The 12,954-nt window shown below is 47.8% G+C and overlaps 1 protein-coding gene across 2 annotated transcripts in view; it reads right to left on the minus strand.

The window, feature by feature from the left end:
• The window catches only part of Slc39a14 (solute carrier family 39 member 14), a 45,951-nt gene extending 37,229 nt beyond the window's left edge, over positions 1-8,722 (minus strand). For both annotated transcript variants that reach the window (XM_026783252.1, XM_005355575.3), the window contains exon 1: positions 8,596-8,722. The gene's annotated coding sequence lies outside the window, so the exon portion shown is untranslated. The remainder of the gene's footprint in view (positions 1-8,595) is intronic.
• Between the last annotated feature and the right edge of the window lie 4,232 nt (positions 8,723-12,954).

Below are 12,954 nucleotides of genomic sequence, written 5' to 3' on the forward strand. Positions count from 1 at the left end.
ACAATGTTAAGCACAGGATAGCCCATCCTACCGACAATGTTAAGCACAGGATAGCCCATCCTACCGACAATGTTAAGCACAGGGCCACAGGAACAGAGGGGTGGGGGCCTGACTATGGCTGTTATGCTCATGTCATGCTCTCACCCAAGTGGCTATTCAGCCCTTTTAACAGTATGTTCTGTGAGATAAAGTCTGAAGCTATGATGGTTAACAGTCTTGTTAAAAGACTGTTGCTTAGGACAGACGCGAAGCCAGGCAAGTGTCACATGCCTACAAACCCAGCACTGGGGACACTGAGGCAGTAAGATCTCTGGGTCTGAGACCAGCCTGGGTTAAACAGAGACCCCCCCCCATCTCAAAAGACAGATGGGGACTGGGGAGACGGTGCTGCAGGTAAGAGTGTTGGCTCCAAGCCTGATGACCTGAGTTCCAACTTCAGAACCCGGAAGGGAAGGCGAGAACCGGTTCTGGCCAGTTGTTCTCTGACCTCTCTCTGCACAGGTGTGTGCCTAAGCACACACAGTCAATCAATATAAAAAGAAAAAATTTTAAAGACGCATGTGGCAGTTGCTTACTATCTTTACGCCTAAGCCTGTCCACTTTTCTGAGTTGGAACTCAAAAGTGTGTGTGTGTGTGTGTGTGTGTGTGTGTGTGTGTGTATTCCTTTTCTATTTTCTAGCTCTTCTTTGGATACCAGCCAAAACCTAGGCAAACTTGGCCTAAAAAGTCAGGCTAGTTTTTTCTGAAGATCCTCCCGAAAGGTGTTCCACAGCTGTTTGTAAATCTCCATAGCTGAAATGGCCAAAGACGTGAGCTTCTTCCTCTTCTTCAGCCCCTTCCTTCTAGCAGGTAAAAGTTCTGTAGCTCAGCTGTCCGGTTTTCTCTCAAGCCCTAATAAAATGGTCCTTGAGCTTCAGAAGGAAGGACGGACGAAGGGATGGATGGAAGGGGGGGGGAGGGAGGGGTGGCAGGAAGAGGAGGGCAGAGGTGTGGGGGCAAAGGCAGGCAGGCAGAAGGGAGGGTGTCGGCCGGCATTCACTCTGTCCTGATGCCACTGTAGGTAGGCATGTCCATGTTAGGCAGGGACACTGACTTCTACCTCCGGATTCTATCGTCAGGAAGGTCACTGCAGTCAAATGCAAAGTGCAGAGAAGGATGTGCTTAGGTCAGTGTCAGGAACAGGAGCACAATCAGCAGACAACCTATGACCCACCAGCCTGACAAGGGCGGGCAGCTTTGCACTGTTGAAGAAGAAAGTTACAAACAGGGGAAAGACTTCAAAACTAAAGAGAATTTATGGCGCTAGGCTAAAATAAGAGGGTCAGAACAGATGTGGTTGAAAATACAGAGGAGCTGGGACGTAGTTCACGCAGGACACGTGGAGCCTTGGGTTAAAGCCCAGGCCTGAGGAAACCAGCTGCCTGTATTCCCAGCAAGAGCAGAAGTTCAAGGTCATCCTCAAATACAGAGCAAGTTAATGGCAGCCTTGGCCATAGGAGACCCTGCTCAAGATTTTCTAAATCAGCCTGGTGGTGGTGGTGGCGGTGCACACCTTGAATCCCCAGCACTTGGAGGCAGAGGTCAGCCTGGTCTACAAGAGCTAGTTCCAGGACACAGAGAAACGCTATCTTGAAAAACCAAAAAAATAAATAAAAAAGATTTTCTAAATCATACAACACACACAGAGGATAGCTCGGTATCATACACTGCCCATCTTTTCTGCTAAAAGGGTTCAGAAACAAAGATAACCCCAGTAGTGACTAACAACACTTCTAACAAACAGACTTTTTCATCTCTCTACTTCTCTGGAGAAGCGGTTGATTCTAGGGCTGAAGAGGGAAATGAGAAGATGAACGAGGATTATTCTGTGACATTAAAAAATTGCTGGGGGAGGGGGAGAAAAGGGCACAAAAGGTGACAAGATGACAAGGAAGCTCTTAATTAAGACGGCCACTGCGGGGGCAGGGTTAGACACAGCTCCTCGGAGAGCACTGGCCTCGCACAGATGAGGCCTGGGTTAAGCTGACAATACCACAAAAGGCAGGAGGGAACGGGAAGGGTGAGTCATAAATAAAGCCCAGGAGATCCTGACCCATAGAAGACAAGCTAACCCAAGAGGAGGGTCAGTTCCTCCTTTCAGCAGAATCTCAACTAAGAAATGCAGCGGGAGAGAGGTGAACACAGTGACCACAAACAAGATCCACAGCTGGATGCTACAACCAGAGGGCAACAGTACCGGGAGAAACAGGATTGCCTGCAGTGACGGGGAAGGCAGGAACTTTACTAAGTGAGCTGTAGCACCCACCAATTTAACCTGATCTGGGCTCAGCAGCAAAGGCTCTGTGTGGGCATGGTACCAGCCCATGTCCTGGGCCTCAGCCTGGGATGCCCACAGAGCAGAAGGTCTTTCCTTGGGAAGATCTGACCAGGCTCCATGCCACCTCTCCTCTGTCCTTCCTAGGGAGGTAAAGGGGAACCCAGGTGCATGATGGTCCCTATCCTGGGACCGAGTCATGATAACTCACTGGAGGGCAAAAAAAGATCACTCAAGTAAGAACATGAGCCTGCAAGCCTCACATCTAGAGTTCAAGTCCAGAACCCCCATAAAAAAATCCCCGATACCTGGTGAGTGTGCACGCATCTGTAATCCTAGCACTCCTGCGGTAAAATGGGAGACAGAGATGGGGGACCACCCAGAAGCTTGCAGGACAGCCAGCCTGGAGTATGCAACATGGGCAGAAACAAAACAAAACAAAAAAGACCTTGCCTGCACAGGTGGAAAGAACAACCCTAAAGTTGTCCCCTGACATCCCTGTCCCCTTGGACACACTGTAGCAACACACACATACACACTGAATGCTCATTATGAAACTCTAAACAGCAACATCAGCATTCAGTACAGTCTAGGAAAGATCAGGGAACCTATGTCAGAGACTGAACAACTCGGTGTGATGTGGGCGGCACATCAGACCCTGAACACAGAAAAAAGATAGTAGTGTAGGCACTGATGCATATTAAAAAGGCTTACGGTCTATAAATGCTGTGTCAATATTTGATTTCCTGCTCTTGGTAAATGAAGCCCCGGGAAAGGAAATCTATTCCTACAACTCTTTAGTACATCTAAAGTCAATAGCAAAAGTTTAAAATAACATCTGGGTATGGTGGCTCACCTGTATTCCCAGCATTCGGAAGGATCACTGTAAATTCAAGACCAGCTGGACTACGTATGAAGCCCTGTCTCAGAAGGAAACGAAAAGACCTGTAATTCCAACTTCAGGAGATCTGACACCTCCTCTGGCCTCCACCTTCACCTCCACAAGCACACGCATAAATTAAAAAAAAAATTCCAAAAAAGTAAATAAAATGAAGTGTAATGGGAAATGCCCATTACATAGTGGTGTATAACTCCAGGTCCAGAGGAAATCCTGCGCCCTCTTCTGGTCTCTGTGAACACTGCATGAAAGTGGCACACAGACATCCGTGCAGGAAAACCATTCATACACATCAAATTAATTTTTCTTTCATTTTGTTTTCTTGAGACGGGGTTTCTCTGTGTAAGAGTCCTGGCTATCCCGAAACTCGCTCTGTAGACCAGGCTGCCCTCGAACTCACAGAGATCTGCCTGCCTCAGTCTCCCAAATGCTGGGATTAAAGACATGCATCACCACCGCCAGGCTAAAATTAAATTTTTTAAACTATGAAAATGAATAACCTACACCAGTTACAGAAGTAAAAATAAAGAATTACAAATTTAAATTAGGCATTACCTAAAAGAAATAGGATTCTAAATACAGTTTGTAAATGTCACTTTTCAAATGAGTGTTAACAGCTCTATCTACTAACCTTTTGCATAGGCTGTATTTAACCACTTGCGTAGGACATCCACTTCACAAAACTTATTCTATACTGACATGCTTAGGAAGTGCCACTTGTGTGCAAAGGTATTCCTTGCAGCCCCGTATGTACTGGAAAAATGATGACAACCGGGGGGTTAACACAGATGTAGAAGAGGACAGCACTGTTACCATGGAACTACACGGCTGTAACACAGAATGTAAGCACACAGGGCTGAATCAACAGTGAGGTACTAATAACAGCCGCTAGGACAGTGGCAGGCAATGTCGCAAACACTGGCCAAGATCATTCACTTTAAGAAGGCAGGGTGGGGGAACGGGATGATGAATGCGTTCACTCTTGACGGTTTTGACTTCTGAACTACACGATTATAGAGTCTAGTGAAAATTACTTCATGAAGAAAACAAAGAGGACCGTCTATGCAAATCACTCGCAGAACGCTGCAGAGCATACTCAAGGCCACGGGTTCTGGCCCCAGCAGCACAAACCAAGGAAAATAAGGGTTCACAGGTGGCGCCTTCTCTCTCACACCCCAATTACCTCCACTTCCTCTCTCTCTGCCGGGAAGTCCCGCCTATACCTCCTGCCTAGTTAGTGACCAGCCGGCTTTTTATTACACCAATCAAAGCAACACGTAACCACACAGTGGAAAAATATCCCATGACACGTAGGTGTGATTCTCATATACAACTTCCAATCAGGGCACTAAACCCAAAGGGGTCATGTTGGTGTCGAGGGGGCAAAGTGTTAGCCTAGCACAGTGGGAGAAGGTGGACCTAAGTGAGTACGAACACATACAGGTTTATTTATATTTATTTATACATATAACATTTATTTACATTTACATATATATTTACATTTACTTGTGTGCTTGTGTACACGCAACCACAAGGCAGGGGACAATTTTAGAGAGCTGGTCCTCTCCTTACACCAGGTGGGTCCTGGGAGTCCAACTCTGATGCTAAGCCTAACTACAAGCCCGTTTACCTGCTGAACCATCACCCCACAGCACCCCCACCACCCCTTTTTGAAAGTTATACCTTCAAGCTTTTAGAAGAAAATGAACTCCTAAAACTTTTTATTGACCTGGTCTGTCCTGTTCGACTTTTTATTGACCTGGGCTGTCCTGTGGCCTCTACTCGTGCAGAGGCACGAGTGCCCATGGACATACATATGCCCACAAAGTAAATAAATCATGTGATTTAAAAACAAAACAACAAACAAACAAACAAAAAAACACTTGTGGTATCAAGGGATGAAACCCAGGACCTTGTACATGTAGGCAAGTGTTCTAGCACTGAGCAACACTCCCCCTCCCTCATTTCTTTTATGAAATAATTAAGTAATAATAAAAGCAGCTGGGCAGTGGTGGCACAGGCCTTTAGTCCCAGCGCTCAGGGAGCAGAGGCAAGTGGAGCTCTAGGAGTTCGAGGCTAACATAGTTTACAGAGCAAGTCCTAGCACAGCCATGACTGTAACACAGAGAAACCCTGTCTCAAAAACCCATAATAATAATAATAATGACAATAATAATACACTCCATGCATAGCTATACTGACTATATATTCTAAACCCTTAATTCAAAAAACTTTTAATGAACGTTTTTATAATAATACAGAACGCCCCAAGAGAAATGTCTAGGGGGTCAACCATAATAAACGTAGAAGCATCACTGTATCCCACTAAACCCTAGGCTCTCTCTCCTGGGCCTGTACCGGCAGAAAGTTAGAAGGCTTGTGGAACGCAGAGCTCTGGTTGCCACGGCTAGCTAGGTGGGGGGGAATCCCCTGGAAGGTGACTTACATTACTGCCAGGCCCTCTAGCCTGGTATAAATCGGAAGGCCCAGTAGAGGGCTCTGCTTCCCTATCTGGGCTGGTCCCAAGCAAGGGCCCTCTCTGGAGACTCTATGGCAGCTGGGGTTTAGAGTTCCTGTGATGGACAAGTATGGGGCCCAACTGGCAATTGTCCTAAGTTAACAGACTCTGGACTTCTTATCACCTGGCATTCTGCCAGCCGCCAGCCTGGAGGTCAGAGAAGGCCCACTGTAGACTCTAGGGGGGTGGGGGTGTTCGCATGACCTGCTCCTCTTTCCCTGTTCTCTTGGGACCCTCTCTTGTCCAGAATCTGCTTCCCCAAACAAACTACTAGGGTGGAAGCAGAAACCCCTCCCTCCCTTGGTCCATCCAATATACTGAGCAATAACTGACCCTCTCCCAGTGTTCCAAGGAAAACACAAGACTATCGGTAAATTCACCATATTTAAAGGGTGAGGTACACTTCTTTGGTATTCCCCAATAAGTCTCTGCCACTCACAAGCAATGTCACTCAGGGACACTAATTAACCTCTCTGGGTCACTCCAGATAACACGCCAGACTGTGGCTCTGCAAAGTGGCAGTGTTACTTTCTTCAGGTATTAAATGGTACAGAAAGAACAGAACTGGTAGGGTTGGGGGATTCTGGGGTGGGGGGAGCAATGCAATACATTCCACTCCGTAGGGGTTAGCTTGGGGTGCAGGGAAGAGGAAGCAGGTAGAAAATCTTTGAAACCAGCACCCACCCTGGGACTGACAAGTATCCTACCTACACACACACACACACACACACACACACACACACACACATACAGGGGCGCTGCGGGGGTGCGGGGGGTTGGGGTGGAGTCCTGCCTGGCCATCACTAAACCCTGACCAGGGATAGACTCAAGGCAGAAAAACACCCATCTCCCCTAAGATTGCCCAATGGATCTGTGAGCTAATTCCCGGCAGGCCACAGAAAAGCAGTCTCCCCAGGAGGACAAGGGACACTTTCTTCCCTGCTAAGGAGACAATTCACCTTATGTCTGGGCTCCCACCATCCTTACAACCTAGCCTACTTAAGAGGCTGAGACTCTAAACCCACAAAATAGTGGAGCTACCAAGGCGTCAGCCACATTCCAGGCGTGACCACAGGGTTCCACCAGCCAGTGAGAACAGACTCACTGTTGAAGGGAGACGCATTGTGCTGGGATGCGTGCGTGCAGACAGAAAACTCAGCTCCAAAGCCTGGAGAGCTCTGCCACTGTGCCTTCTCTAAACTACCCCACCTGAATTCTTCACCTGAAAGGCAGAGCAGGCCTTCTGCCTGCACTCACCACAGGGGCCTCTGAAGGGTGCAAACCAAGCGCTGTACAAGGGACCTAGGTCTTTGGGCGGCATCAACTCTTGGTTTACAATAGCACGCTGGATCCCCGGGAGCCTGTAATTCTCCTCCTCTTGTCTAAATGAAAGACCAATTGCATACTCGCCTCACCCCTCAAGGTAGTTGGTGGTTTAGCCAATTTCTGGGCTCTGTTATCCCCGTATCTGGGCCTCTACACTGTCCAGGTGAACAACTAGAAGACAGACACAGTGAGCGGCAAAGTGTTCTGGACGGGTCTTTCTGAAAGAGCCATATCCTGGGTCAGTTCAGTGCCTCTGGTCACCCAATAAAAGTCACATGAAGAGGACCCATACTCCATCTCCTGACTTGCACCACTGGCAACGAGGTCAAGTGAAGTCACCAATAGAAAAGGGACTTTCAATTCTACTTGTTGAAAGTTGTGATTCTGGCCGTTCCTCTGGCTGCTTGGCCAAGGAAGCATGTTGGAACCCTTCAGTGTTGAAGGTTTTAATAGGTAAGGGTTACGGAATTGTACACATTTTGGAAAAACAATTTAGGTTGGCCTCAGTACTAACCCAAACCCTCCTCCAAGGTTGCAGACCATGTTAGGAACAGTAGCTCTGTTCACAGAGGTCTGGGTGGCTACTCTGGGGCCAGTTTCCACCATCCCCTAAAATCAACACCCCCAACAAGTAATAATGTATCCTAATGACCAGGGGCTAGCTGGGTAAAAAGGGCTAATGTCACTCCTCCAAATCCAGAGGTTGCTTCAGGAGGAGGTAGGTGTTCTGCCAAAGTTGCTCCTGCCCCCACCCTTCCATTTAGGCCACAGGAAAGCACTCTGTCCCTCACCAAACCAAACTCAGAGTTATCTTGTACACACATGCCACATAACTCTTTGGACAGTCCGATCAGTTTGGAATCTAGATTCTTAAAGCTGAACCACAACCCAGAGGTGCTCTGACCCCACCTCAGTAAAACAAGTTGAATCTGGACGGCTATATTGACCATAGCCCTAAAACTTCAAGAGGGAGCAGCCGGTAACCACACCACCTAATTTGGGCAGCCCCAACCTAAACTGGAAAATCAGCGCGGTGCCTCCCTTGCGGTTCTTCATTCCAGCACAACCCAATAAGAAGAATCAGGCATCACTCTTCAGTCGGAGGGTAGCCTGGCAGGGGGCAGGGAGGAAAGTGCACACTGGTTTCTGGAATGCAAGGTCCAGACACCAGAGCCCCATGCGAGCAGCCGCCACCGCAGAGCATCCGATCTGCCCATCTATTCCGCTTCCTCTGCGCTCTGTGTCCCCGGGCTCTAGAAAGCCCATCTCAGCCTTTCCGCGCAGCTATCGACCTCTCCGGCGCCCTTCTCTGGCTCACACATCCCAGGCCCTCCAGCCGAAGGGACAGCGCTGTGACCTCCTTCCTCTCGCCACCGTGGCACGGCGATCAGGTGCCATTAGAACCGGGTTCAGTGAGTGCGCGGCCTCCCGAAAGGAACCCGGTCCTCGGGGTGCCTGTGTCCCCAACCCCCATCCGGTATACCCCCAGCCCGGAGGTGCCCGAGGTCCCATCCTGTGTGAACCCGCTCAGTCCTCACCTGCAGTCTTCCAGCCGGCAGTCGGGCCCACGCAGCCTCACTATCCAGGCCCCGGGGCAGCCGGCGACACAGCTACTGAGTGGGTGCGTCCCTGCCGACAGCCACGCGCCCCCTCTCTGCGTCCGGCCCCCGCCGCGTGCGCATGCCCGACCATATACCCCGCGCGCGTCACCGCTGGGCCCGCCCCCGCCTGCTGCCCCGCCCAACTCCCCCGGGCCTGCCACGTGGGGCGGTCAACGAGCAGCGCTCAGTCACCCGGGTCAACCTGGTCCTCTACCGCTATGCATTCCAGGCTCGCATCCTACCTCTCGCGGCCTCATCCACCCTTCCTCTCGAATTCCATCCTTGACTCACAGAGGCCCTGCAGGCTCCTCTATTCTCTGGAAATCTTCCATCTGTCCTTTTGTGCCCTTTGTGAGAAACAGCCTGGCCTCTACCCTGAAGTAAAGTGCCCTTCTCTTGGTAGGTCTATGTGTTTTAACACTGCTGATGAATCTAAGAATGTTCTTTAAGCAGGATGGAGCCAATCCATAGACTGTTTTTCCTTTGCATGTCCTAGCCAACCAAAAGGACCAAAATGTCTTGTCACAATCCAAATAAAAGATTATATTCACATTTTAGATTTTTGCGTCACTTGCTCGCAGTAATCAGAGTCCTAAGGAGCCAATTAAGCCTTGGGTTATGTTTGAGTAATGTCTTAGGAGGGAGTCTCTTCCGCTGTTGGAAAGGCCTATTGTGTTGGATATTGAATCTTGGACATGCAAATTTCTTGAGAAAAATAAACCACCCACTAAACTCTCATTGTTCTATTCAGCTGGACAGTGTTAGGATTATTTCCTCTATAGTTTAACCAGATGTCACCTGGGGCTTAGAGAGCCAATGGAAGTTCTTTAAATGGCATTGGAGCCAGTGAGTACCCATGCTTCTGTTCTAGCTCAGGCAAAAGTGCCCAGCTGCCTGCGACTATCTCTAGATTTGTGCAGTGGAGAGATTGGCATTCGGGAAAGTTCCCGCAAGAAGGAAGGAATAGGAAAGGAGCCCAACGTTCCTAGAATAGGTGGCAGGAAGGACTCAGTGCTCAGTGGCAACTTGCTCTCCGGGGCTGGCTAGAGAAGAAGGAAAGAAAACACTCAAGTGGGCCGGTGGGTGGGGTAAGAGCCAGTCCTGGCGGTACAGACCTATAATCTCAGCTACTTTGGAGGCAGGAGGATCTCAAGTTCGAGGCCAGCTGGGGCAATTTTGTGAGAGCCCCTTTTCAAAATAAAAGGTAAAAGGGGGACTGGGTACATGTTGGTCCAGTGCAGGCCTAAGCCCGTGGGTTCAAGAACAGCAAAACCAGGTCTTGTAATTCAGCACTTAAGAAGTAGGGACAGAAGGATCACCAGTTTAAAGTCACCCTTTGGTCCTATTATGAGATTGAGGCCATGCCTGAGCTGCCTGAGACCCTCTCAGTAAACTGATGAATGCCTTGCCCAGCATATACAAAGATTTACTGAGACCAGTCCAAGTCTTCTGCTCACTCTGTTTTTCTAAAATTCAGTTATCTTCACTCTGTAATTACCGTGATCCAGCGGGTAGAGGGGAGAGCTAAGACAGCCCTCTCATTTTCTTTCTGAGTGACTCGGAGATAATGATAGCTCTTGAAGAATTTCCTCCAGAGCCCCTTCAACTCTGTAATAACACTGAGTATTTGTCTTGGTTAAACTTACCGTGTTTTTCAGACATTATGTCATCCACTTGGGGCTCCAAAGTGCAATAGGCTGTCAGGAAAGGTCAGTCCCCCACCAGGCCCTTCCTCGAAGGAGTATATAAAAACAATGAGAAGCCCACCTAGAGATCAGATACTTCAAATACACAGAGCTCTGACTAGGAGGAGTCCATAAATACACATCCCATAGGACTCCAGGTGAGGTGTCTACTACAGCTTGCACTAAGCAACTGTCAAAGCTTACACTATACCCAGAGACCATAGCAGGGAGTTGAATGGGAAGTCTCAAAGTAATGCCAGCACTTGGTCAGCAAAGAGGATCAAGGGTTCAAGGCCAGTTCAGCTCCGTAGTGAGAGGCCAACCTGGGTTACAAGAGACCCTGTCTCCAAACCAACAAACAAACAAACAAATAAGCAAATGAAAGTACTAGCAGGAAAGAGCCTGGACGAACACCCCATCTCTGGACCTAGCTGTGTGGCATTGTCACTTGTTTGTAGAACTGTCAAAGTCCACGGGGGCAACCGGAGGAGTTGATAAGCTATCTCAAGCTGATAAGCTATACACCAGAGAAATACAATTAATCATTAACATGGCTAAAACTCAAAAGGTCCTAAGTCTCTGCCTCTGCCCCCACACACATTTCTTCAGGAGGCAGATCCTGATTAGACAACGTACCCAGACTAGGTCCTACCTTGTCCACGACAGTTTGGAGCCTGGGACCTGGGACCTGTGTGGCCAGTGTCCCACCTCCCTTACTGTACGGTCACCCTTTTCCTTCTCATCCCCTTCCCACTTGCTTTCCTCTTAGTAAGTTTCTTGATTGTTTTGAAGTATATTTGATCTACTCTTTCAGACTTTTTGGAAACCCATATTTAAAAAAAAAAATAAAAGTACTTGGTGATCTGACCCTTTCTTCTGGTCTCCACAGGCACTGCACACACATGGTACTTCCAGGCATGAAGGCAAATCACTCATATATGTATATTAAAATAAAGGAAAAATAATAATATAGTGCCACAATTCCAGTATAAATAATATACCAAGCAAAAATTTAATAAAACAGGGTCTAAGAGTATAGCCCTTTGGTAGAACACTTGCCTAACATGCTTGAGGCCTTGGGTTCAATCTCCAGGACCATAAAACAAAGGACCAGGCACAATGGCCCATGCCTTGAACTCCAGCACTCAGGAGGCAAAAGAAGTCTCTATGACTTCACAGCTAGTGACAAACCCACTAAATTTTTGTGACCATTACTGGCTTGTAACCTACAGAATTAATATGATTTATGGAACTTGGATTTTTTTTCCTTGAAAGCATTTCACTTCTAATACAAGCTTTTTATCTTTTTATTACATGTATCTATTAGTATATGTATGTGTTTGTACATACGTGGGCATCATGACACGTGTGTGGAGGTCAGAGGACAACTTTCATGCTATTGGTTTCCTCCTTCCTCCATGTGGGTCTCGGGAATCGAACTCTGGTAGTTAGGCTTGGAAGCAGGTGCCTCTGAGGTGTCTTGTTGAGACCCAAAGTATTTATTTCTATCCCTAACCTTAGACCTTAACCTGCCTTGATTATAAGAGATTTCAATCTGAATCTGAACCCCATAATATAGCAGCTTGCACATAACAGATTCTCTATATTTATTTGTTAGCCTGGCTAGCAGCTCCCTCAAAGTTGCATGTTGGGCAATATTTAAGGGAACTGGACACAAGAAACTGACATGGTCATGGCCCTGTCAACATATGCAGACAGATTTTCCATAGGAGAGGTGATGGAATAGCCCTGCGCAAGAAGCCAAAGAAATGAGACACCCATCCTGTAGTGTGGAGGGGTGGGGCTGAAGACTCAGAAAGCCACAGTTCAGTGAGTCAACTGTGTTGACAAGATGGACAGGGGATGAGCAGGGCAGCCAAGACTCTTCATCCTTCCCGTCAGTTTTGGACCATGTTGGTTTGGCTAAGTGTCTACAGCTTTTCTCCAGACAGTTATCAATTCCTGGGGTGGGGAGGGGATTTGGGGTGAGGATTTTTCTGACTTTTTTTTTCTTTGTTCTAGTAGGCCTTAACACATTTAAGAGGATCAGAGAAAATATGAAGGTGTCCCTCACCCCAAAATCAGACTGAAGGACCCAAGGGCCCATGTGTTAATACCCTATGTGGCTAGGCAAAGATGGCCAGTGGCCTCAGCTGTGAATCACATATGAGCTTCTGACCCAGTCAGATAAAAAGACAACTGGGAGAATACTTGGCTCTAGAGTAATTATCAATGGGAATTCTAATAATACAAATATTACCAGTATTCCATAACCTTTTTCTCCCTGCTTTTGGTAACTTGATTCTTCTGTTTGTTTTATATTTATTTCATGTGTCTGAGTATTTTTGCTTGCATGTATTTATATATGCACCACATACATATCTGGTACCTGCAGAGTTCAAAAGAGGGTACTGAATCCCCTGGAACAGGAGTTACAGAAGGCTGTGAGCTTATGGGTGCTAGGAACCCAAGCCAGATCCTCTGCAGAGGCAGCCAGTGCTCCTAACCTTCAAGACGTCTCCCTAACTCCCTTAAATGTAATTCTACATTTAGTTAGTGTACGGAGAGATGCTGCAGCAAATATGTGGAGGCCAGAATGCAACTGACCGGA

Source organism: Microtus ochrogaster, chromosome 17 (genome assembly GCF_000317375.1).
Source record: "Microtus ochrogaster isolate Prairie Vole_2 chromosome 17, MicOch1.0, whole genome shotgun sequence".
In the NCBI taxonomy this organism is placed as follows: domain Eukaryota; kingdom Metazoa; phylum Chordata; class Mammalia; order Rodentia; family Cricetidae; genus Microtus; species Microtus ochrogaster.